Source organism: Narcine bancroftii, chromosome 14, assembly GCF_036971445.1.
Source record: "Narcine bancroftii isolate sNarBan1 chromosome 14, sNarBan1.hap1, whole genome shotgun sequence".
Taxonomy (NCBI): Eukaryota; Metazoa; Chordata; class Chondrichthyes; order Torpediniformes; family Narcinidae; genus Narcine; species Narcine bancroftii.
The window spans coordinates 61,274,988-61,302,232 of NC_091482.1; the positions used below are offsets into that span (position 1 = coordinate 61,274,988).

The 27,245-nt window shown below is 41.9% G+C and overlaps 1 protein-coding gene across 5 annotated transcripts in view; it reads right to left on the reverse strand.

The window, feature by feature from the left end:
- dennd4a (DENN/MADD domain containing 4A) overlaps positions 1-24,408 on the reverse strand; it is a 108,607-nt gene extending 84,199 nt beyond the window's left edge. For 4 of the 5 annotated variants that reach the window (XM_069910995.1, XM_069910994.1, XM_069910993.1 and 1 more), the window contains exon 1: positions 24,251-24,408. The gene's annotated coding sequence lies outside the window, so the exon portion shown is untranslated. The other variant, XM_069910992.1, reaches the window with a different exon arrangement.
- Positions 24,409-27,245: the final 2,837 nt, after the last annotated feature.

Here is a 27,245-nt window from a genome sequence, read left to right on the forward strand (position 1 = left end):
GGATGCCACTCAGGTGCTCAGATTCATCAACATTATCTCTGCCATCCTTTACCAAACACACCTTTGCTTGAATGGGAATTCCCATTGAAGAGATTAGAAGGAAAATGTTCAGTTAATCAATTTTGCTGAAGGCGTTTTAAATGTTTTTGTTTCAAAACATTTAAATATATTAAAGCAAATTTACAAGTTTTTACGTTTTTCTGAATATCAGAAAGGCCTATAGGTGTAAGATCTCATCTCTATCCTATCTGAAACTCTCTGTTGCTCTTACCTTGTTGTCAACTCTCAGATAGACAGGGTCCATTCATTAAAACCTTTGCATCGACATGAACACAAAAAATGTATGAAAACAGTAGTAATAGGCCACTCAGCCCTTCAAGACTGCCTAGGTTCTCAATATAACCATGGTCTTCAATGCCACTTCCAACAGCGCCAAGTCAAGTTCATTGTCACCTGATTGTACAAGTACAACCCAAAGAAAGAGTGTTCTCCAGTCCTTGGTGCAAATTCCTGCTCTTTCCAAAATGTAATTACTTCCTATAAATGCATTCTTCCAATCACCAGCCCTTACTACTTTGTACCTTCTAGTTTTCATTTAATATTTTCCTTTGCCTCCATGTGAAACCCAATGGTTTGTCTTTTTCCTGAATACCCTGTTCTACTTGGATTAGATTCCTGCTGAGTGTGAGGAAATGTTTAAATATTTGCCGTTGTTCATTCACTGACTCATTCCTCAGCCTTTTCACCTCATCCACTCTACCTTCACACCTCTGCAATTGCCCAAATTTAAGATGGGGATATTAGTTAACTCATATTCATCTTCAAATTGTATCTGGAATTCAAATGTGTTGAGATCTTACTCCCTAGGGCAGTGGTGCTCTGTAGTTAGAAGGGGATTACATAAGGTGGTCAGTGACAAAAGGCAAAGGAGGAAAAACCCAACACCCAACCCCAACCCACCAATTTTCCCCTGCAGCTGCTGCAACCGTGTCTGCCTGTCCCGCATCGGACTTGTCAGCCACAAACGAGCCTGCAGCTGACGTGGACTTTTACCCCCTCCATAAATCTTCGTCCGCGAAGCCAAGCCAAAGAAGAAGAAGACATAAGGTGGTATGCGAGAGAGAAAAAAGGTTGAGACCCACTGCCCTAGGGGATCCTTAAACACAATATCCTATTAATCCTAATGCAGCACTCATAACCAAATCTGAAATAGCCTGTTCCAAGCTAGGTTCAAATGTTAAGCTCCAAACACAATTCCTAATACACTCCACAAATTTGGATTCCTGACCTGTAAGATACAGGTAGTCTGGGCAGTGGGTGGAATCCTGTCTGACTGGGTGTATTGCTGCACGTTTAGTTATTTGGCCTATTTATAATTAGCATTATGCTGAGACAGATCTTAATACCATGAATAAAATATGGAATTATTACAACATTTGTAGATTGGCATCAAGGTCATCAATTCACATACTGAGTGGACAACAGCAGGTGTGGACTGAAATGAACTGAGAACACAACAGTGGCACAAACACCAGAATATTCTTTCACATCAAGCAAACTAAATTTAAGGTCTTGAATATTTAAAGCTGACAAATCATCTCAGGTTAAAGATTTTGTGTATTCATGTTATTCAGTTTTGGTATTGATAATTTAAAAATTCAACTGAATATGTGAAGCCACATAGTCTGAATAAAATTCATCATCTAGCTTAGTAAGGCAAATGGCATTGTGTACAACTGAGGTGAAGGACATACTGCCCTTTCTCTACATTTAACAGGTGCAAGACAGTTCCATGAATAGTGACTATAACTGTCCCTTTGTGTAACCCAACCATAAATGTTCCAGAATATTGTTACATAGAAGCGTCAAGTGAATTTATTTGAGCCACACAGTTATACAGAAGAGAAACTGGCCCTTCAGACTACCACATCTGCACCCATCATTAAGCCACCATTGAGCAGAGGTGCGGCTGGTGCGATGGCTGCAGGAACAGGCCAGAGTCTGGGCATCAGATAACTTTCTTGATCATCTTGCAGAGGTGTATGATGTTACCCATTTCAATGCCACTCTTCCCACATCCTCCAGAAACATTTATTACACCCCCTCCAACCCCCCAAACACAGACGTAGTGGAGAAACTCAGCAGGTCACACTGCATCCACAGGAGGCAAAGGGTAACCAATGTTCCATGGAATGGTCACTGCAACGCTGTTACAGCGCCAGTGACCCGAGTTCAAATCCAGCACTGTCAGGAGTTTGCACGATCTCCCCATGACCTGTGTGGGTTTCCTCCCACCCTCCAAAAACTTACAGGGTTTGTTGGAGTATTTGATCACTTGGAGGAAAAATAGAGGGAACAACGAGAAGCCGAAGGGGCTCAAGCAGATCAGGGAGCATCAATGGAGAGTCAACATTTAGCTTAGGTTGGGACCCTCTGTCAAAACTAAAGTGGGAAGGGAAAACAGCAAGGATAGCAGCGGGGGAATTCTGGGGAGAGATCAAGAGGTGATAGGATACCGGACAAAATAAGATGAGAGAGCAGGAGGTTAGACCAGTTGGAGGAGGGGAGGTGGTTGCAGAAAGTATAATGATAGCAAGTAAAGGACAGATAGAAATATTGGGACGGGATTGGGGTGGGAATTACCCGGGAGGAATTTAATATCTTGCTACTCAAGTTTACATTTCTCCTCACACTGGCAATAGATGAGGCAAATGACAGATATGTCTGCATGAGAATGGTGAATTGAATTAAAGTAGCTGGCAATTGGGAGTTCCAGCTTGTGCCCAAGGACAGAAAATCTGCACTCAAACAAATTGTCACCTTTCCTGCGTTTGGTCTTTTCAATGCAGAGGAGGCCAGAGAGGACACCATATGCAGCTGAGTAGCAGAAAAAGAGGAAGAGAGAGAGAAAAAAAAAAATCACAGCTTCCATCGGGCACACAAAACTCAAAACGGTCAACCAGTTTACCTATCTCGGCTGCACCATTTCATCGGATGCAAGGATCAACAACGAGATAGACAACAGACTCGCCAAGGAAAATAGCGCCTTTGGAAGACTACACAAAAGAGTCTGGAAAAACAACCAACTGAAAAACCTCACAAAGGTTAGCGTATACAGAGCTGTTGTCATACCCACACTCCTGTTCGGCTCCGAATCATGGGTCCTCTACTGGCATCACCTACGGGTCCTAGAACGCTTCCACCAGCGTTGTCTCCGCTCCATCCTCAACATTCATTGCAGCGACTTCATCTCCAACATCGAAGTACTCGAGATGGCAGAGGCCGACAGCATTGAATCCACGCTGCTGAAGATCAAACTGCGCTGGGTAGGTCACGTCTCCAGAATGATCAAATCGCCTTCCCAAGATCGTGTTATATGGCGAGCTCTCCACTGGCCACCATGACAGAGGTGCACCAAAGAAGAGGTACAAGGACTGCCTAAACAAATCTCTTGGTGCCTGCCACATTGACCACCGCCAATGGGGTGATATCGCCTCAAACCGTGCATCTTGGCGCCTCACAGTTCGGCGGGCAGCAACCTCCTTTGAAGAAGACCGCAGAGCCCACCTCACTGTCAAAAGACAAAGGAGGAAAAACCCAACACCCAACCGCAACCCACCAATTTTCCCTTGCCACCGCTGCAACCATGTCTGCCTGTCCCACATCGGACTTGTCAGCCACAAACGAGCCTGCAGCTGACGTGGACATTACCCCTCCATAAATCTTCGGCGCGAAGCCAAGCCAAAGAAAGAAAGAAGACTCTTCCAGCCCACGAGCCGGTGCTGACGAATTACACCTAATTGATATACAACCCTTCTATGTTTTGAAGGGTGGAAGAAAACCGGAATGCCCAGAGAAAACCCATGCAGACATAGGGAGAACATATAAACTCCTTCTAGACAGCGCCAGATATGAACTTGGGACACTGACACTAAAATAGCACTGCGCTTAATCACTACGTTAACCATGTTGCCCGTATAATTTCAAAACAAAAAAATGCAATAATTTCAAATTGTGATTTCCTTAACACCTGGATAATTACTTATTAGATGAAAAACTGATGTGCAAGTACTAACTTTTATTTCTCTTATGGCTAGGCAGGCAGCGTTGTTCAGATGGCGGAACGTTGCTCCGCCTACTCATGCTCAATGGCTAAGTGACGTTATGTCATGTTTAAATTTAGAGAAGATTAGCTGCTCAATTTCTGATTTGAATTCAAATTTCGAACGCTATGGGGACCCTTCTTGAATTACTTTCATAATCTCTGATTTGATATGAAGGTAGAATGTGTTGACTAAAGGTAATTCCTTACTCTGATAAGAATTTGTTCTTTGTTTGCCAAGCATTTTTTTTGATAGTGGGTTTGGATCTTTTTTGTGCAATAAAATATTATTACAACGTAATTTGTTTGATTGAGAATGTGGAGTACCTTGGATTAAATGATACGACTCGAGTGTAATGAATCCTTTTGACTTTTAATGTATATCTTTATATAACTCTGTATTTTATGACGTGAATTTCAATGTTGATAAAATTTAATTCCTTTTGAGTAAACCTTTACCCCCTTAAAACTACCAGACCATCATTATGAAGTGGTTAATGTTTTTCACCAAGATAAATTTGCCATCCGTTTGTCCCATGTGCGAGTGCAGACCCAACAATGGAATAGTTTTTTTTTAAAAAAGTGTTCTCTGATTCTCTGAATCAGGGGATCAATTAAAATGATACAAATGCTGGCCTCATTAAAATAGAAGGAATGAGTTCAAGCTTAAAGTGAAACAAGAAGGAATGCGCAGATTGTGAATGTGAACATTGTGTAGCATGACTGCCTCTCAATCTAAAAAAAAACACTGCACATTTACATTCTACTGGGGGAATTTGATTTCACAGTTGTGGTTAAAAGAGTTATAATGAATTAACATTTCTACACAGATGAACAAATGAATGTGTACTCCCAAAACTCCCACGGTTCATCCTTCCTGGCAATAACTCCTTTACTGATAGAAATATTAAATTCTAAACCATATCTGGTCAGCCTCCTAATGAAAGCAATGAAAACAAATCCTCAAGTATAGAACTACCATTTTTTTAAAAATTAAAATGACCATAAAGATTCTTTAAACACCCCATTAAAGGAGCTGAAGGTGTTTCATTTTAAAATCTTGTATCTGCGGTATCTGCGATGGCAGCACCTGTGCTGGCAGTGGTTCGAGGGGTTGCAGATTCCAGGGAAGTAAAGGACTGTTGCAGGGAGGATACACCCCATTTGAGAAGAGAAGCAGAGGAGATGACCCTATAGGATGGTGACCACAGCAGTGGACCAGTGACGGGCTCTGCAGCTAACAAACACATAGGCAGTAGCCCGATGGCAACGCTAGGCAAGGAACCCACACAGAATGCAGACTGCTGGAGACTGGCCGACAGGGTAACGGGTATCAGAACCAGGATGCGAGAGGGTGCCAAGGGTGTGAAGAGCACCCGAGTGGGTTCGGGCGCTGAAGGCTTTCTGATTGTATCAGAGGTTTGGGTTGCCAATGGCTTGGACTGACATCTGTGTGACTGTAGAAGCTACGGGAGCGCTGGAGGCAAATCCACAGATACTCAGTGACTCTGAAAGGACCCTCTTGCTTTTCTTTCTCTGATTGTGCAGGGCGATGAGCAATTTCTGCTGATGGTGAATCTTTACCTGCCTTATCGTAGACCAAATGTAATTTTGTGGAATATTACATCGTTTTTATTTCATTCATGACAATAAAAGAATCGTGAATTTCTAGAGAATGTATAAAAAAGTTAATAATTTGGTAGAATGCACAGGATTAGATTTTTAAACAGTGGCTGAATTGTAGTACAGAAGAGGGCAATTAACAGATGTGGTAAGTGCTATTTTTTTCCCCTATATTGTAATATTACTAGCATATTACTAATAATATTACACAGCAAACACCTAACCATGTTCAATGCTTCATCACAGCTTGTATCACAACTCCCTTCCAGTAACCACATGGCAATAACTGGCAAAGATTAGATAAACTATGAGTCATCTGTTTTGAAGAAACAGTGGTGGTTACATTGAGTCTGAGTACATGGGGAAATTTAATAGTGGGATTACTAATCACGACTAATGTGAATCTGAGGCTTCATATTGAAGGAATAAATTTCATACCATTACCAAAATGTCACTGTGTAGGCAGAAGAAAAGCCAGATAACTATTTTATAAAAGAGAAAATAAATGCCTTTTTTTTTTAAAAAAAAGCACCGCTGGTAAAGAGAGGGCAACAAAATAGGCACCAAGACTAAATCGGAAATAAATAAGATCCTGCATGGTCTGGACCGGGTGAACATAGAGAAGATGTTTCCTCTTTGGGGAAGATCTAGAGCTAACAGTTACTACTGAAAAATAAGGCAGATATGAGGGGATTTCATTTTGCTCTGTGAATCAGAAATCTTTCTTATACTCTTCACGATCTTGTTGAATAGCAGAGCATATTTGAGGGGCCGTGACCTGCTCTTCTTACTAATTTATAAAATTGAATTTAATGTCTTATCTGAGATGAGTCACGTTAGTTTGGCTAGGCATGAAAAAAAAACTTTACAGTTAGGAGCAACAGTGAATCTCCACCTATGCCCAATACACGCAGGGGAAAGGCAGAAGTAGCCATTTAAGCATGAATTCAAGAGAATTCAAAGGAAAATGCTTCTCTAGGAGATGAAAGTGAAATTCAAATAAATTGTTAAGGAAGAAAATACTGATACTGTACAGTTAAGAAAAAATGGAATAAATCAAAGGTAGGAAAAGAGAACACTGATGGGAATAGACAGAAGAAGCAGGGAGCTCCTATTGAGGACCCATTGGGGTAGGGGGTCTCCAAAGTCGTCGACGATATCGACTTCCAGAGGTCGATGGACCATTCCGGGGGGGGGGTCGATTTAAAATAGTGCCTCCACCACCCTCTCCTCTTCCCCCCCCCCCGGCTTACTTGCCATGAACCTTCGAGCGCCATTGTCACCCTTCCTCCTCATCGCGCATGCATTAGCTGGTACCTCGAGCACATGCGCCAGGTGGCTGCACAAGGCCTTTGGACCCCGGGACACTGATTTAACAGTTAAGTGCCCTTTCTGGCCCAGGGTCCAGACCCCCAAATGGAGGACAAATTATTGTCTAGTTCAAGGTGGCTCCGGACGGAGGACAGAGGGCTCAAAAGCCTGACTATCCAACCTAAAACCAGACATCTATCTCCCTCCCCCACCCCAGCAGGTCAGTGGGACTAGGGCCTTTTTTCTGTGCTGTAATGTTCTATGAATATAATGGAATCAGACAGCATAAACCCAATGGTATGAAGAGTGAATTTTTCAAATTCAATTTACCTCAAAATTCTGTTCCATTTTTACCATGATTTTCACCTTTATCCATTTTCCTACCCCATACATTCTTTTTTTTTTAAATTTGTCCCACCTATCTGCGAATCACGAGAAGCTCACTAGCCTATAAATTCCTGGTTTGTCTTTACTGTCCTTCTTCATCAGAGGAAAACCAATGGTTATTCTCCTATCCTCAGGACCTCACCTATAGGGTGAAGACGATTTCAAGATTTCTGTCAGAACCCACAATCTCTCCTACCTCTCTCATTAACACGGGATAGATCTCATCAGGAACTGGAGACTTATCCACCTTAATGCTCTTCAAGAGACCCAACACCACAATAGCTTCCTGATTTCAGTATCCTCCAGGTCCTTCTCTTTGGCATTTAATGATGCAAAGTACTTGTTTAGTATCTTGCCCACTTCCTCTAGCTCCAGGCATAAAGTCTCTCCTTTGTCCTTGAGTAGTCCTACCATCTCTCATTACTGTTTTTAATATGTATATAAAATGCCTTGGGATTCTCTTTATTCTGACATACAAAGGACATTTCATGATTCACTTCAGCTCTCCATATTTCCTGTTTAAGTTCTCTTCTGCTCCCTTTATATTCCTGTCAATTTCAGCTTCCCAAACCTAACATGAGGTTCCCTTTCCTTTTTGATTAAATTTACAATACAGCTGGTCTTCCAAAGTTCCCGAACACTTTGCATCCTTGCCCTTCTTCCCCACAGGAAGATGTTAATCCTGAATTATTACCAGACTTTAAAATACTCTGACATAACCATGGTTCCCAATCTACTTTCCCCAACTCCTGCCTAACACAGTTGTGATTAACCTTTCCCCAATTTAGAACCATTTCCCCATTGACCCCTTCCCTCCCAACAACCACAGGTCCAACTGTATACATAACTAACGTAAAGCTAACAGAATTGTATTCTCCCACTGAACCGCTGATCACCCAGCGATGTTCATTTCCCAATACAAGGTCCAGTATGGCTCTTTTCCTGGTTGGATTATCTACATACTATGTCAAGAAATCCTCTTAGAGACAGCTAACAAATTCTGCCCCATCTAAGCCCCTGGCACTCTTTTACATGGGCCGCAGAAATCCCAAATCCTTGTGTTGATCCACCGGTCATGTGGTTAAGCATCATCCATAGAAACTATCTGGGACAGATGAAATGGAAATGTTATAAAGGCCAGAGGATGACACAATTGATTTCAGTTAACACTGAACCACTAAGAAATCGCAGCGGTTTGTGCCAACAATTTCCCCAGAGGTATTTTCTAACTCCATAAGTTTCAGATAGGTAGGAAAATTCAGAACCAGCACAGACTTTTTGACATAATTATAAAAGGAGAGAACACATGCCAATTACATGAACAAGGAAAATGGTGCAAGATGAGTACCAAGATTAGCACCGATGAGTTCCTGATTAGATGCATAAGTTTATTTGTATATCATTATTCAAAGATCCAACCTCATCTATCAGCTTAAATAGTTCATCACCATTGGGCAGCCAGATATATCAACAACTATATTCCTCATGATATTTAATATGCATTTTCACTTTACATTTGTATTGGATAAAACTTGCAGAGAACCCTTCAAAAATGTTGCTGAAATTCTAAAAATTATGCCATTCTTTCATTAATGCAAGGGCAGTAGTTACTGTTTTGAGATGACAAAATAGTTGGTCAAGTTTAAAGATAAGTTCAAGATAACAATCCATTAACTTCAACGAAGACCACAAAATAGATTAATATTTCACCCTTGTATTATGCCATGATGTGGCACTTAATGTCTGCAAAATAAAGTAGAGTTGCAAATACTCCACAATGGAAATTTAGAATAGATTTTAAGACAGTAAACATGTATCCAAAACCAGAGGGATTTAAGTATGTTGAAACATTTCCTGATCTGTGGTCATCTTGCACAATATAAAGAACTCTCTTCCATCTTTTGACTTTCGTAAGGGGACAAAACAGGTGATGCAAACATTAGCAACTGACAAGCAATATCAAAAGGTGGCCAAACTCCCATAGACAAATTCTCGAGGGATATTTACAAATTTGGAAATGAACAAATAGAACTGAGTATCAATTCCTCAATGTCTTTAATCCAGAACATAGAATATTATAGCACAGTACAAAGCCCACGATGTTGTGCCGACCTACTTCACCTGACCATGCCCACCTCAAACCCTTAACCCTCTATTTTTCCATGTATCCATGTACCGGTCTAAGATTCTTTATTGTACCAGCCTCTTCACCCACTTCAAACCCTTAACCCTCTATTTTTCCATGTATCCATGTACCGGTCTAGGTATCTTTATTGTACCAGCTTCTTCACCCACCTCAAACCCTTAACCCTCTATTTTTCCATGCATCCATGTACCGGTCTAAGAATCTTTATTGTACCAGCTTCTTCACCATCACCACCCCCCCACCCCCACAAATGCAGTCCAGGCACCCACTACTCTGTGTAAAACTTTGTACAGATGTCCTCTGGTGTTTGCTATTTTCATCCTGGGGGAAAAAAGGTGCTTGCTGTCCACTCTATCTATGCCTCTCATTATCTTGTAGTCCTGTCACTTCTCATCTTTCGCTCCAAATAGAAACACTTCAGCTCTGTTAACCTTGTCTCATCAGGCACATTCTCCAACTATTGTCTTAAATCTCCTCTGAACCCTCTCCATACCTTCCACATCCTTCCTGTAATGAGGCAACTAGAACCGAACACAATATTCAAAGTGTGGACACAATATTCCAAGTCAGAGTTTTATAGAGCTGCAATATTACCTCACAACTCTTGAACTCAATCCCTTAATTAATAAAAGCCAGCGTAGCACAAGCCTTTAACTACCCTGTCAATAACTATGGATTTGGACCCCCAAATTCACTCTGTTCTTTCATACTGTTGAGAATCCTTCCATTAATCATGAGCTCTGCCTCAAATTTGACCATACAAAATGCATTATGTAACACTTATCTGGATTGAACGCCATCTGCCACTTTTCTGCCCCCACACTGCATCCTGTCAATATCCTAAAACTTGTCCCCTTCTGAGTTCTCCAGATGATCCTCTTTCCTTCAGGTCATCTGTCGGATTGCCAGTCTTCTCCTTGGACCAGACAGCCTCCCAAAGTTGGCCAGCTTTTGTCCTTCTGGAAAGCATTTCTGTGCGCAGTTTGGGTCACCACATGAGAGGAAGGTGATAAACAAAATCGAGAGAGTGCAGAGAAGGTTCACGAGAATGTTGACAGGATGTCAGGGTTTGAGTGACAGAGAAAGGTTGAGCAGCCTGGGGCTTTTTTCTCTGGAGTGTAGAAGATTGAGGGATTGAGGATTTGATGGAGGTGTTCAAGATTTTAAAAGGGACAGAGAGAGTCAACGTGGATAGGCTTTTTCAATTAAGAATGGGGGAGATTCAAACTAGAGGGCATGGTTTAAGATCGAAGGGGGAAAATTATAAGGGGAACATGAGGGGAAATTTCTTTACACAAAGGGTGGTAGGGATGTGGAATGAGCTTCCGGCAGACATGGTTGAGGCAGGATCATTGGTTACATTTAAGGAAAGACTGGATAGTTACATGGAGGGGAGAGGATTGGAGGGGTATGGACCAGGTGTTGGTCAGTGGGACTAGGAGGGTGGGGATTTGTTCTGGCATGAACTAGTTGGGTCAAACTGGCCTGTTCTGTGCTGTATATGGTGATATGGTGATATTGTAACCTTCTATGCAATCACAACCCCTCAAGCTTTTGTTGTATCTGCAAACTGTCCCACTAGTAAGTCCCAGGACAAATCCATGTCAAACTCCACTAGTCACTAGTATTGATTATAGTCTGTTAATAAAATTGATATGCCATAGACATGGACCAGACAAATGTTATACTAATACTGGGCTTTTATTAACAGACTATAACCACCACAAACTGGCCAGTGGGAAGCATCTCCATCTGTTGTATCTCTACAGCCATAGCCAATACTAAGCAGTCAGTATAATACACTGCCACCCCCCCCCCCCCCCATTACATCATCACAATTGGAGGGTGGAGGAAGATTCCCACTAGAAAGAACCCAAAAAAGACAGTTCTTCCTGGATTCTGCCTCAGATGAAGCTCCTCAGAATTTCAGCAAGAATACTGCTTGTTCCAAGCCCTCGTTCTTTATTTGCCAAATGCCCTTTTTAACTCAGAATACAAACTGCCAGAGAAATTTAACAGTTGAAGCAGCAACTGTGGAGGCAAAGAGGTGATGGCATTTTGGGTCCTGATCCTGCATCAAGATTGAGCATGCAGGGGACACTGCCAGCAAAAAGAGATAAGACAGGATCTGGTAGGTGGAAGCAGGGAATTAAGGTCAGATGTGACCAGGTGGGGGAGCAGGGTTTAAGACACCAAGGATAGCATGTGATAGTTGGAAATGCAAGGATAAACAAAAGGCAGATAAAGCCAAAAAGGGAAGAAGGGCAGAGAGAAAAAAAAAATCAAAAGTCAGTTATACTGCTTGCAAATAGGCTTTTCAGTCCAACTTGTCTATGCAGACCAAAGTGTCTTCCTGACCTAGTTCTTTATGTGTGTCTTATCCCTCCTAATCCCTTCCTATTCATCCACTTGTCCAAATGTCTTTTAAAACATTGCAATTGTACCGACCTCTATTGCTTCCTCTGGCAGCTGGTTCCATATATCCACTACCTTCAGTGTGGAAAAGGTGCCACTCAGGTCTCTATCGTGTATTTCCCCTCTCACCTTCAATCTATACCCTCCCATTTTAGAATCCCTACTCTGAGAAAAAGTCTGACTAGCCCCTTGTGATTTTATGGATCACTGCAAAGACAACCTTCAGCCAGCTTCAGGGAAAGCTTCCACCCTATTCATTCTCTCCTTGTATCTCAAGCCCTCCAGTGGAACCAGATGAGAGAAGGATTATAGGCAGAATGAGGAGGTTGTAGAAGGAGAGTCCAGAGGGAAAATCAGGTGAATAGGTGTGTAGGTGATTGTTCACCTTTCCCATTTCCATTTGCCAAAGTGAGAAAGAACGTGGGGCTGGGAAAGGAACACAGGGTGTGAGTTAGCTGAGAATGAAAAATTCAACATTCATCCATTGAGTTGTAGATGGAATATGGGGTATTGATCTCCAATATGAGTGAACATACACTGCACGGAATTCATTATTATTCCCACTAGGGAGAATACAAGAAGATTTGCATGTATGGCATGAGAAACCCTGATCTAGTTATCAGGAAAGAGTGAAAAGGTTAGGTCTCTTTCTCTGGACTTGAAAGGAGAAGAGTATCTAAATTTAATAGTAAAATACACAGCATGAAAAAGGAGAACTAAGAGGAGCTTGCTATACATGGAAACTTGGGAGGAAGCTCAATTAATAATAGTGTAGCTTTCTCCCCCCCCCCCCCCACAGAATATAAATAATCAGAGAATCTGCAAAATCTACCAAAGACAAATTGATGAGAGCTGCAAGAGGTTCTCAAAGCTTAAAAATCAGACATATTTAACTGGGACAATGGTGTTGTGATCGGAATACAACGGGTTGGTTGGTTTCTTGTAGGTTTGCTAAACCTGAGCTACAAATTTAAATTTTCCTAAACCATTTTGAAAATTTGAACTCCATTTTAGAAATCTGGAAGACACAGTTCGAATTAAGATGTCCATTCTATTTGAGTCATTGAGTCTGACGTCACAAAAACCATGTCCATGTTAATAATCGTACTAGCCTTTACTAACCTCTTCTACCACTCTCCTACTCTTTCTTTGTGATTTAACAGTTTGATCAGATGCTTTATAAATGTTATGAGAGTTTGTGCCTCGAATATTTTTGGGCAATCCTTTTCAGAATGCAACGACTCAAAAAAAAATCTCTCATATCCCCTCCATACGACTCTTCATCTTAAACCTATGCCCTCTAATCATGGACACTTCCGCCATAAAGAACTTTTCATTAGCCTCACCTAATTTTGTACACTTGAATCAGGTCCTCACTCAGCCTCATCTTCTCCTGGGAAAACAAACCCAACCTGTTCATTCGCTCCCATAATTGAAACATTCCATCCCCAGAAACCTCCTGGTGAGATCCCTTTACACTCTCTTCAGTGTTGTCCTGTAAAGCTCTTGCATTCCAGAACAGTGGTTCTCAACCTTATCCCCACTCACATACCACTTTAAGTTTTTCTTTGGCTTGGCTTCGCGGACGAAGATTTATGGAGGGGGTAAAAAGTCCACGTCAGCTGCAGGCTCGTTTGTGGCTGACCAGTCCGATGCGGGACAGGCAGACACGATTGCAGCGGTTGCAAGGGAAAATTGGTTGGTTGGGGTTGGGTGTTGGGTTTTTCCTCCTTTGCCTTTTGTCAGTGAGGTGGGCTCTGCGGTCTTCTTCAAAGGAGGCTGCTGCCCGCCAAACTGTGAGGCGCCAAGATGCACGGTTTGAGGCGTTATCAGCCCACTGGCGGTGGTCAATGTGGCAGGCACCAAGAGATTTCTTTAGGCAGTCCTTGTACCTTTTCTTTGGTGCACCTCTGTCACGGTGGCCAGTGGAGAGCTCGCCATATAATACGATCTTGGGAAGGCGATGGTCCTCCATTCTGGAGACGTGACCCATCCAGCGCAGCTGGATCTTCAGCAGCGTGGACTCGATGCTGTCGACCTCTGCCATCTCGAGTACCTCGACGTTAGGGGTGTGAGCGCTCCAATGGATGTTGAGGATGGAGCGGAGACAACGCTGGTGGAAGCGTTCTAGGAGCCGTAGGTGGTGCCGGTAGAGGACCCATGATTCGGAGCCGAACAGGAGTGTGGGTATCAGAGCTCCTGAGTAAGAGGTAGAAAAGGTTGAGAACCTCTGTTCTAGGCTATCTGCCTTCTCTGCAATTCCATCTACCTGTGGTGCCACCTTCATGATACAGATCATACCCCATTCCCCCCTCCACATCACACTTCTCAGTATTAAACTCCATCGGTCACCTACCAGCCAATATAATTCTGAAGCCTGTAGTAATGCTTGTGTCCTGTGTAAACTGACCAATCCTACATCCAATCTTCACATCCAGATGGGTCCGAACACCAAGTGCTATGGTACACCACTAGTCAAGGGCTTTAAAAACAATCCTTCGCCATCACCCTCTCTCCTACAACTACCAAGTTTGGATCCAATTTGTGAACTTGCCTTAAATCACATTTGGTCTAATCTTTCAGACCAGCCTTCATCAACCTTTTTCAAGGTCATAAATTACTCAGGCTCCAACAATCTTAGGGAAACCACCTTGTCAGCCTGAAAAAAAAATCCAGTTGAAGCATGCTGTGAGAGAGTGGTTGAACAGACTGGAGATGCAGGCTGTTAGCTCGAGCGTCACAGTAGAATGTTTATTCAAACTGCACGTGCTCGCTTATTAGGCCGGCAGTCGAACCGCGTATATGTCCCACCACTTGTGTTGACCTGATATAAGCGCGCATGCCAACTTCCATTCTGGGGCGGAAGAGACAGATGTGCATCGACATCTTTGGCGTGACTGCCCTGCTGACCGCGCGTAACAAGTGGGGCCAACCTGGATAACAAAAGCGGGTTTCCCACGCGCGGATACCTTCTTGCATAACAATCCCTTATTCCCCGTGTGCTGTCCCTGACTGTTGGCTGTGCAGCAAGCCAGTGCCATTTTGGGGTCACTGACCTTCAAGCTGCCCTTGCCCTTGCTTGTTGGGGCCAGTGCCGCTGCGCGGGCTGCTGGCCTTTAGTTGCACTCACCACCCGGAGCACTGGCTTGATCGCTGCAGCGGCGTGCTGCCACAAATCTTTATTTTCTGCCAGCGCTCCAATCTACTATCAGTGCAATGACATTACATGCAATACCATGAGCCATATTATGTAGTAAACTTTCACCATAATTTTCAAAGAACTTTGAAATATTTGCCTAACACAACATCCCTTGCATGAAACTATATTGACATACTACAATTTTCTAAGTGTCTTACGAGTTCTTTAATAATGAACATTAACAATGTATGTTGGGTTAACTAAGCAAAAGCCTCCTTTTTCCAATAGAGATGTTATATTTACTGCTTTCAGTCCTCTATTTCTGCAAAGGCTTCTTTTAAAACCTGAGGATCAAGCATTATGCCCAGGGGTTTTTTTAGCTTTCTCTCGTACTTCTTGAGTGATGATCATTTTCAATTCCTTTCTTCTTTTGCCCTTTAATTCAACTGTTTTTGAAAAAGTTTTGGCCTCTTGCACTATGAAAATTATAGTTCATAAATATCTGTTGAAAAAGGTTGTTTTGGAAGGAAGTGTTTATGCACTTCTCTTTTTTAAAAAAAATATATCTTTCTCTCAGTCTCCTGCTGGTCAAATTGCACAACCATGAAAATAAACAGCACATGACAAAGGCCTCAATAATCAAAGAATCTTCCTGAAATTAAGTTCTGTTTATGACAAATGTCCCTACAATGCTGCATGAAAAGTGCTTTCATACCAATTTGGAACATGAATAATCTCCAGACACACAAGAGCTTCAATTCTCAGTGGCAGAAGAAATCTCCAAGCATGTGTCCTCTATGTTAGAATCAGGTATCGGTTTAAAACCCAATTTTAGATCAGGAAAAATCTGATATTTCAAAGATGAAAGGTTAAAAGTGGCAGGGCTATGACAGCACAAGCTTGTAGCGGGTAGAGGTGCTCCCTCATCGTTGCAGCGAATGGTTCAATGTTGTCCTCTGGTGTAGCTCTTTCTGTGACCACATGGATTTCCTTCAGATGCTCTGGTTCCTCCCACATCTGAAAGGTGTGCTGTTGGGTAGATTAATTTATCACTATAAATTACACTGGGCAATGAAGATTTTGCTTACCGGACACTTTTGAATGGATTTTGGGCGGCTGATCAGGAAAATTTTAAAATTTTCCTATCGCATACTGTTTTTGTTTAGATATAACCTATTTTTGTGATTTCCTGTCATACTTTAAGTCGACTTCAAGCCGACAAAACCATGAAGTGCAACATGTCACTGAAAATACATTTTCTGCCTTCACACTTGGACATCTTCCCTGCTGATCTTGGTGCAGTCAGTGGTGAACATGGTGAAAGGTTTCACCAGGACACTGTGACCATGGAAAAGCGGGATCAGGGCAACTAGAATCGATCAATACTGGCCAACTATTGTTGGACACTGACATGAGAGGCATAACTGCTGAGTGCAAATGAAAATCAGCGGCAAAATATATTTGAGTCAGATGAACTAACGCAATGTGTCAGTATCATTATAAGGTTAAACATGCTAAATTCAATAAAAGTTAATGTTTCTCCAACTTCCTACATGATGCAGCAAATCTGAAATTATCTTTTTTCCCCAACTTGAAGTATCCATCATAATCCTAATTTTTTTTTTTCAGGAAGCAAACTTTTTGAAAAAAGTTGTTGTCCAGTGCAATTAGTGACTGAAGCTCAACAGCCTTCTTGAGATTCACAATCTTGTAGGTGAAAGTTCTCATCTCAGTTTCCAGTGATTTTTAAGACTGCAAATTCTGATTTGAGGCACAGATCCTTCATTCACCAACACTGTTGCTTCAACTTCCTGCAGTAAGACTGAAATTATCTTTATGCTCATCTTGAAGTTGTCTATCATAACCCCTTTATTTTCCCCAGAAAGCAAACTTTTTGAAAAAATTTGTTGCCCAGGGCTACCCCTGGTGTAATTACCAGGATCCCTAGATGGGAGAAGAGCTTGGGGAAGTTGATGGGCATGGGAGAGGTAATAGGTCACTGGGAAATAAGTGGGGCAAGTGCTCCAATAACCAACAGACTCAATAAACCAAGTGACTGCCTCTTATGTAATAAGGAAATATAAAAAAAAACTAAGGAAGTGTGTTTAAATGGATAGTTCTAATGGAGCCAGACTTCCTTTTGTGCCACACAATTGTATCATTCAAAGTTGCGTGACGAAAATGAGAGCTGCTGAACAATTCCCAAACTAGGTTTTGTGCTCTATGACTCTGGGTTTGACTTTGCAATGAAGTGGCACTCAGTGCACAGTCAAATCCAAACACCCAATAATCAAACCAAAGCAGTCAAGTTCTACAAATTGTTCAGCATCTCTACTTCCTCAGCAGTTTGCAGAGGTTTGGTATGACTTCGGAAATCCTGGAAAATTTCAACAGATCTGTGGTGGAAAGGGTTCTGACAGCTACATCACAGGGACACCAATACCCCTGAACATAAAGCCCTGCAAAAAGTAGTGGACACAGCCCAGGACATCACAGGCAAAACCCACCCCACCATCAAGAACATCTACAGGGAATGCGGCTGTTGGGAGAGCAGCAACAATTATCAAGGATCCACACCACCCAGCACACACTCTGTTCTCGCTGCTCCCATCAAGAAAGGGGTCTAGGTGTCAAAACTCACACCACCAGGTTCAGGAACAGCTGCTACCCCTCCACCATCAGACTCCTCAACAACAAACTCAATCAGGGAGGTATTTAAGGACTCTTACTTGCACACTTTATTGATTTTTTTTACTCTCTCTGTATTGCACAGTCAGTTTGTTTAAATTTCTTTATTTGTTTACATGTACATTGAGTCAGTTTTTTTTGCACCACCAATAAGTGGTAATTCTGCCTTTCCTGCAGGGGGAAATATCTCAGGATTGTATGTGATGGTCGTGTATGTACTCTGACAGTAAATCTGAAATCAGAAAAATATGACGTATGAAGTTCCAACCATTTTAAGTGGAGTTTTCCTACCAACAATTAGCTAAACAAATAGCGTAAAGCTGTGTATGCAGACAACATGCAACCCAGTAAGAGGCAAATTCTGAACCACTGGGGACATCTCAGAAACCAGACACTCATTTAACTTGTAAACAGTTATAGTCACAGTTGCCTTTAATATTGAGATACTGTGCTCTTGTGGAAACTATCACATGATTGGATTGGAGACATTTTCACAGCTCATGAACATTCAGTTAGTGTTGCAAAATGTTTCCGTGATATAGGCAGACACAAACCAGGCAAATCACCATTCACACCAAAAAACAATCATACACCGAAACAGGGAATAGAATACTTGTTCATCTGGCCCTCCTCCACCAATGCTGCTTACATGGGAACTAAATCTAAATTTGAACTCCACTGGGAAGCACTGCTACACAAGTAAAGAGCCAGTATATACTATGTTTACGAATAGAGAGAAGTAATACTGATAAATAACCCTAAGACATAAGAGCGGAATTAGGTCATGTGACCTATTGAGTCTGCCTCATCAGTCCATTATGACTGATTTACTATCCATTCTCCTGCCTTCTTGCCATAACCCTGATTCCCTTCCTGATCAAGAAGATACCTACTTCTGCCTTAAATATTCCCAATGACTTGGCCTCCAGAGCAACAAATTCGACCTCCACCCCCCACTCCCACCACAAAATCCTGGTAAAGAAATGTATCCTCATCTCTGTTCTAAAGAGACATTTTTATATTCTGAGTCTGTGCCCTCTGGTTCCCCCAGACTGTCCCATGTTGAAAAATCCTCTCCTCATCCACTCTATCCAGTCCTTTTAGTATTCTGTAGGCTTCAATAAGATTCCACATACCCCCCCCCCCCACCCCCCCACCACCCCAACTCTAAACCCCAGCAAGTACAATCCCAGGGCATTCAAAGGCTTCTCATATGAAAACACTTTCACTTCTGGGATCATCCTTGTAAACCTCTAGACCTCCTCCAATACCAACACATCCTTCCTTAACCCAAAACTGCTCACAGTATTCCAGAGTGGATCAATATCAGAACAAAAATGAGATAGAATACATATATCTAAAGTTAAACTACATACCACTGGGTTTTTCTTAAAAAAAATTAGCTACGTTGGCAGCTTTAGGTTCTTTCTTACCCTTTTCGAAACGGACAGATAATGAGATAGGTTGAGAATTTGGGTACAATTTAGGAAATTCTTTGGCTATCTCAATGTTTCTCTTGCTAGCCCCATTTTAAAAAAATCATCCTTTTCAAGCATCTAGCTATCTTAGATTCGGGTTTCAAGGAGTGGGTTAGATGGGGTATAAAAAGTCTTAAGGATCTGTATATTCAAGGTAATTTTGCATCATTTGAATAACTAATAATTAAATTCAACCTTCCTAATAGGCATTTTTTTTTAAAAGATACCTATAAATTAGGCATTTTTCTCAGTATAAACTTTCTAAATTACCTCGAATTCCCAAAACCAATATCCTTGAGTTACTCTTTGATTTAAAATTTTCTCATGGTGGATTGATAGCAATTATTTATGATAATTTGATGGATCTAAGAATATGTTCAGGGAGGGGAATTAAGAATGAATGGGAATGAGATTTGGATATATCAATTCCAGACGAAGACTAGGATATCATGCTTGATCTGATTAATAATACTTCATTCTGTGCTCGACATTGTTTAATAATAGAATCTAACATCTTACTAACCACCAAAGTCAGGTTAACCAGTCTATAATTTCATGTCTTTTGCCTCCCTTCTTTCTTAAAGGGTGAAGACACATTTGTAATTTTCCAATTCCTGAAAGTTCTCCACAATTTTTTTTAGCTACCTCTTTCAAAACCCTGGGGTGTTGTTCATCTGGTCTAGGTGATTTATCCACCTTCAGACCTTTCAACTTTCCCAGCACCACACGATTTTGCTCCTTGATATTCTCAACCTTCTGGCATACTGCTGATGTCTTCTACAGTGAAGACAGGCACAAATACTTATTAAGATCATCCACCATTCTTTGTCTCCATTATCTCCCCAATGTCATTTTCCAGCAGTCCAATATTCACCCTCTCTTTATGTACCAAATAAATGAAAATAACTAAGTGTTTAATACAAGTCACATCTTCCTACAGATCACTTGCAGAACTTTTCAACTTGTACTTTAGTCAGCTCAACGCTTGTTTTTGTGATGGTAACCACATGGCTGCAAAGTTTATGGAGTAATTTGGGAGTGTTTAACTCATCAAAGGACTCACATTTCATTCATTTGTTCCAGAAATGATGAAATCCCAGAACACAACACATCAGGTGCATTTGAACATCTTTCCCGAGTGCCCAATAATCTTCAAGCTGCTATACAACCACAAATTTGTCATTATATCTAAATTCACACACAAGCACAGAAGTGCTTTTCATCTGGAGATCGTTTTTGGATTAAGAATGTATAATCCTGGTCATTTCACAACTTGTACAGCAAATGTCTCTTCAGACATGATGCAGACCAACAAACTTCGACCTCAATCTTCAACAGATTTCAAATTTATTGTCAGAGTACATACATGACATCACATACATGAGATTCTTTTTTCTGTGGGTGAGGCAGAATTACCACTTATTGGTCAGGCATTAAAAAAAACTACACAACAAGCACAAAGAAATTTACACAAATTAATCCCTGATTGATTTTATTGTTGAGGAGTCTGATGATGGAGGGGTAGGAGCTGTTCCTGAAACTAGTGGTGTGAGGCTTGTGACACCAATACTTCTTTCCTGATGGTAGCAGTGAGAACCGAGTGCGTGCTGGGTTGTGTGGATCCTTGATGACTTCTGCAGCACTCCAACGGTAGCGATCCCTGTAAATGTTCTCGATGGTGTAGAGGGTTTTGCACATGACATTCTAGGCTGTGTCCAGTATCTTTTGCAGGGCTTTACTCTCAGGGTTATTGGTGTCCCCATACCAGACCATGATCCAACCGGTCAAAATAGAACACTTTCCACCACGTCTAGAAAATATGCCAGGGTTTCCCATGTCATACCAAACCTCCACAAACCTGAGGAAGTAGAGGCACTGACATGCTTTCTTCACAATGCCGTTAGCGTGCTCAGTCCAGGAAAGGTCCTCCAAGATAGCGACACTTAAATTTGCTCACCCTCTCCCCAAATAATCACTGGATCATACATATGACAATCAACCACTGAACAAGTGTACAGAATCTTCAGATATGTCGCCCAATGTGGAATCAACACATTTTATTTTGTGGGCAAAGTCAGTTAGAAATTAAGACAGGGATGAGGAAACAGTGCAAAAGAAATCTCCTTAGATAGGGAATGTGCAACAGAAAGTTTCAACAATTCTCTTTTACAATATCCCAATTTGAAGTTAAAGTATTTTCAGGAGTTTGTGCCTTACGTTTCTCTGAACCATCTGATTAAGTAATTTATTCAACAAATCTGATGTCTTATGGTTCACAGACTTTCAAAAAAGTGAAACTAGGTTTGAAACTGAAGCTTTCAAATTATGATTAATGTTTGTGGTTAACTCTTTGTACTTAAACAGATTGTAGCATTCCACGCACAACAGCAGAGCAGAAACCAGATTCACAACTTGTCATCTACTTAATACTCAATGTGACACATTATGAAAAATTCTCAACCTTGCATTACAGCAGAAGTTTTCCCCCAACTACATGCTGAGCCACACAATACATTTCATTTGTTAACCTGAATGAATTTCAACTCTACTGAAGAACAACTCTAAATAAGAACATTTTCCCCTATTTAAATTGATCGATTTTATATGGTCAGTGGCAACTATTTAGAAAAATATACACAATTCCTAAATCAAAAAACTACAAATATTTGAAATTTGAAACAAAAAACAGAAGATGTTTCTGGTACTCAGTAACTCATATAGCATGTCTGGACAGATTAGTTAGTATTCCAGGTTGAACTGATTTCCTAGAACAATTGAAAATCCATCTCTCTCTCCTCATACAACTCTTAACTCCATCTCTCCATTCTAGCAGAACGTTGAAAAATATGGTTAACAATATTTTCATGCTGTTGAGCTGAAAGACCTGGGAATTAATAACAAAAATTTAATTTGCAGATACATCAGGTAATCAAGAAAGCAAATGGGATGTTGACCTTCATGGCTAGAGGGATTAAACAGGGCAGCGAGTTTCTGCTGCAACTGTACAAGGTACAGAGGCCTCACCTGGAGTACCTGGCCTTACTTGAAAAAGGGTATACTGGCTGGAGGCAGTGCAAAAGAGGTTGATTCATATGTTGAAGAGCAACTATGTTGATTCCAGAGATGAAGGGGTTATTTTATGATGAGAGATTGAGTAACTTGAGACTGTGCTCATTGGAATTTAGAAGGGTAGGGATCTCATAGAAATATACAAAATTAAGAAGAGATAAGATATAAATAGGGAGGCTGTTTCCACTAGCAAGTGAGATAGAATTCAGGGACATAATGTCAAGATTGAGAGAAGTAGATTTGAGACAGATGAGGAGGAATAGTGTTTCCCAGAGAGTCATGAATTTGCAGGATTCTCTGCCCAATGAAACAGTGCAGCTACTTCATGAATGTATTTAAGACACAGATTGACACGTTTTTAAATAATGGGGGGGAATTAGGGGTTATGGGGAAAGGCAGTGGAGCTGAATCCTCAGCTAAGACAACAGCCAGATGGCCTACCACCACTGCTATTTCTGATCTTATTGCATCATACAAGTATAAATTTCAAAGTGAAAAATGTTTATACAATAAGATTGAATAAAACTGTTTTTGGCAACATTAAAAATGAGGAGTTTTAGAGCCAATTTTCGAAAGCTCCTATTGACAAATGCATATAAAAAAAATTGGACTATTTCTTGAGATCTTAAAACCACATTCATGTAACCCGCATCTAATTCCCACTTGTACATCTGTATACCAAAGTTGCAGATGAATAATCTAGCACAATGTTTAGGATAGCTTCTGTCAATACATGTTCTGATGTTATCTTTACATTTGCTAAATGAATGTCTCTTAAATCCTCCAAGCAGGACCTCAGTGAATCTGCAAACAAAACTTAAATTGCTTTAACTAACATTCTAATCCACGAAAAACCAGCTGAATCCTAATGGAGCTTTGTGCAAAGGCATGTTCCACCAGAACGAAAAGACATGCTCAACAGCCCCTCAAAGTATCTCTCAACACTGTTTGGAGTGGAATTAGAAGAATGCCACCATTTAAAAAGATTATCCTGGTCATAACTTCATTGGACAAGCATTTCCTTTGCTACTATAGAGTTTCCATTCTGTTGCAAGTAGCTCAAGGTACGTTAAATAATAAATACAACATTATTTATTAAACCGCGTCCAAGGATAAAGTATTCTCCAGAAGCCATAAGTCAGTAAGGAATACGATCTTTAAAGAAGACCATATTCCCTACCCAGAACAAACAGTAACAATTCTGTGCATCTCCTTTAAATGTCCTCCTTCTCACTTTAAACACATGTCCTCGACTGTGTGATGCTTTTACCCCGGGGGAAAAGATTCTAACTGTCCAGAGCCTATCACGACGTTATACACCTATTTCAGGCCTTCCCTCAGTTTCCTATGCTCCAGAGAAGTTTGCCCAACCTCTCCAGATCACAATTTTTGAATTTCTGAAGCCTTTCCAAAGCCTCCACGACCTTTCTGTAATGGGCAACGAGAATTACATGCAGTATTCCAAGTGGAGTTGACAAGTGTTTTATAGAACTACAGCAAGACTCCCTTACATGTACATTCAATGCCCTGCTGAATGAATGCAAGCGAACTCTATGCCTTCTTTACCACCTTGTCCATTTGTGTGGCCACTTTCAATGAGCTGTGCATCTGGACCCCCAGATCCCTCCAGACATTCCCCTTAGCTTGTCCTCCCAAAAGGCACCATCTCACACTTGTGCAGTTCAAATTCTATCGATCCATTTCTCTGCCCATATCTGTAACTGAGCTAATATTCTACTGCATTCGTCGATAGTTCTCTCCATTGACCACAACTATATCCTTACAGTGACATCCGTTGCCGGCAAGTTTGCGCATGCGTCCTGGCCGAGCCGGCTGCGCTGTGACAGGCGACCCGGTGAGATCTCCTTGCGGGGTGACCGGAGCTAACTCACCGCTCGGGGAGAAACTCCACGCGTCCGTCACCAGATTACGACCAACTCCACCGACAACCCCAGGTCGGAATGCGCATTCATAATCAGTGACGACCGCTGACGGGGATCCCACGAGTGCCCTTCACCCCTCGCCGGCAGCCATCTTGGCTGTGAAGGCAACGCGCGCGCGCACGCCGTCCCACGACCTGGCCCCGCCCCTGCTGCTGCTGCTGCTGCCTCCGCGGGGGTCCTAGTGCTCACCCTATAAAACCAGTTTCACTTCAATCAATAGCTCACGTTGGCGTGAGGATATCTCGGCACTTTCCAACCAGAGGGCGTTAGTATTGACCTCCAATTTCTGTCATGATAATGAATATGTATGAGATGCACCGGAAGTCACGTGGTATGGGAGAGAGAGATAAGAGCACAAGCAGGAGAACAAAGGAAACCGGAGAATAAAGACCCAGAGAAGTTTACCTGATAAACTTGTGTTTAATGTTTTATTAACTTCACATTTCGGGCCATAAATGTGACATTGGCGACGAGGATGAAAGAAGCTTGAAGAAAATTAAAGACTAAACAAGATTACAGACAACTTCAAGGTGATAAGAATTTTCTCTTTGACTCAGTACTTTTGGGGCTGGAATATTTCCTCATGGCTGGTGCAAACTGTGACTTTCTAACACATAGTGGAATTGCTCATTTTGACCCAACGGGTGATGCAAGCACTGTAAGTGTGAAGTGGAAGGCATGGCTGGAAGAATTTGAATCCTACGCCGACAGTCGTGGCCTATTTCTAGATACCGGTACAGTTGAACAAAAAGCACAGAGAAGGGCATTACTTCTTTTCACTGCTGGACCCGCAGTTCGGGAAACGTTTAAGGCACTTTTGAATACTGGAAGAAAGGATGAGTACCGGAAAGCGGTAGATGCATTAAATGCACACTATGTAGTGACACCGAATGCTACATTTCAACGCCATTTGTTTCGGAGAATGAGACAAGAAGATGGCCAGACAATTGCTCAGTACGTGACGAGACTACGCCAGCTAGCTGTTGGATGCCATTACATGCCAGCTGACTTGGACAACCAATTATTGGATCAAGTCGTACAGCACTGCAGATCAGATAAACTCAGAAGACGTCTACTGGAAAGAGGGAGTGAGTTGGAACTCACCGATGCTTTAACCATTGCTGAGTAGAAGCACAGCGCAAGACCTGGCAATACTTCATATTGGAGCTTTTGTCAATTCAATTTAGTCATACGAGGATATGAAGCAAGAATTCCCCGCAGTCTTCCAAGGAGTAGGAAAGCTGAAAGGGCGACAATTGAAGCTAGCGGTAGATGAAACGGTCAAACCCAAGGCACAACCAATGCGCCGAACTCCGTTTGGACTTCGTGGGAAAGTCGAAGCCAAAATTAAAGAATTGATCGAACAAGACATTATTGAACTGGTGGAACATTCGACACAATGGGTCAGTCCCGTAGTGATTGTGCCCAAACCAAAGGGTGACATAAGACTATGTGTTGACATGAGAATGGCCAATGAAGCTATAATTAGAGAATGACACCCTATACCAACAGTGGAGGAAATATTTCAAGAACTAACTACCAGTAAGATATTCTCAAAAATTGATCTGAAATGGGGCTATCATCAATTAGAGCTGGATCCAGGTTCCCGAGATGTAACAACATTTGTGACTCACTGTGGATTGTATCGTTACAAGAGACTATCATTTGAAATTAATGCAGCTTCGGAGATCTACCAGTATGAAATCCATCGAGTGATTCAAGGCATTCCTGGAGTTGCCAACATTTCTGACGACATCATAGTCCATGCACCAACGAAGGAAGAGCATGACAAACGGTTGAGGCGTGTACTATCTAGACTACAGGAGGCAGGCCTTACCGTGAATGGAAACAAGTGCCAGTTCGGTGTGTCAGAAATGGACTTCATGGGACACAGACTTACACGGGAAGGACTAAACCCTGCAGAGGCCAAGGTGAAAGCTATTGCGGAGGCACGTGCACCTCAGAACGCAACAGAGGTGAGGAGTTTCCTGGGATTGGTCAATTTTTGTGCAAAGTTCATTCCTAATTTCGCTACAGTGGCAAAACCACTAAGGAAACTAACCAGGAAAGGTGTATCATTTCATTTTGGATCTGAGCAGAAGAAAGCGTTCACAGCGCTGAAGCAAAGCCTGACAGATGCAAAAACTCTTGGATATTACGATCCGGCGGCATCAACCAAAGTCGTAGCGGATGCCAGCCCGGTTGGTTTAGGAGCTGTGTTGGTCCAGATGCATGATGGAGGACCAAAAATCATTGCCTATGCCAGCAGATCGTTATCAGATGTGGAAAGAAGATACTCTCAGACAGAGAAAGAAGCACTCGGACTTGTATGGGCCTGTGTGAGGTTCCATGCATATTTATACGGCATTGAATTTGAACTCATCACAGATCATAAGCCATTAGAGGTGATCTATGCACCTAGATCCAAACCATGTGCCAGAATAGAGAGATGGGTACTCAGACTACAACCCTACAAATATAAAGTAATCCACATTGCAGGGAAAACAAACATTGCAGATCCGCTGTCCAGATTGGTGAAGGATGGTGGTCCACAATCCAAGTCAGAATTGGGAACAGAAACAGAGAGCTTTGTACGCTTCGTAGCTATTCAGTCGACACCGAAAGCTGTGACTACGAAGGAAGTCGAGAGAGAATCCGAACGTGATCCAGAACTTATGGAAGTAAGAGAATGCATACAGAGTGGACAATGGGACAAGTGTACTCACAAGGCTTATATTCCCATTAGAGACGAACTTTGTTGCATCGGACAGTGTGTATTAAGAGGTTGCAGATTGGCGATACCGCAAAGATTGAGACTGAAGATCGTATCCTTAGCGCATGAAGGACACCTAGGTATTGTTGGTACCAAGCAAAACCTCAGGACCAAGGTATGGTGGCCAGGTTGTGATAAAGACACAGAGAAATTTGTTAAAACTTGTCACGG